The sequence below is a fragment of the Coenobita brevimanus genome, chromosome 8, assembly GCF_032717465.1.
Source record: "Coenobita brevimanus isolate Jiangsu-jjx chromosome 8, ASM3271746v2, whole genome shotgun sequence".
Lineage (NCBI taxonomy): Eukaryota > Metazoa > Arthropoda > Malacostraca > Decapoda > Coenobitidae > Coenobita > Coenobita brevimanus.
Window position 1 is genome coordinate 48,046,222 of NC_136961.1, and position 806 is coordinate 48,047,027.

Here is an 806-nt window from a genome sequence, read left to right on the forward strand (position 1 = left end):
ATCTTTTCCTGTCAAAGTGAACAATCTTACACCATATACACTGTAGTTAATACTAAGTTTATCCTGCATGATGTGAAATTTAAAGTAATATCTGACTGCATACATACACATTAGAGAAAACTAGCCAATTCTCCTAATACTGTACCTTAATCTCATATACGTACTTTGACAAGCCATAAATGCCCACTGAATACCAATAAGTTAATTACAATAAAAATTTGCTGCAGCTCCTATTACTCAAAAGCTAAAGAGAGAAATCAGGGGCACACCAGCTACTTTCACTTACTTATAACAATTAAAGAACTCTGCTGTTCATAAAATACACAAACTCTGAACACAGTAAAGGCTTCATATTTTTCCACATAATTATCAGTATATTTTGCTTCTTATATGTGGTAATTACTGAAAGTGATATACTCCTCATAAAGAACAATATGCTGTAAATGAAATTAATAGCACGGAGCAGCATACAAACGATAAATTTCCATCTGTGCTACAAACTGTATTATATCAATATGTGCATAAAAGTAACTCTTTTGAGATATCTGTCTTATGCAAGTGATGACCTTTTAATGGATCACTCATAAATGAGGTGCAGACTTGACTATTCCTTCAATGAACTGCTACTGCCACACTCAATACACTGGTTCTGCAATGTACAGTTTAAACAACTGCACCACACATGTTCTTCTCAAACAATAGTTTAGCGCAGTATTATATTGGAACTACTGTATGTACTGTAGTACAGAAGGCCCATGTACCTGCACACCTGAGGCCATGAAGTTCACTTTTACACACTTTAGACA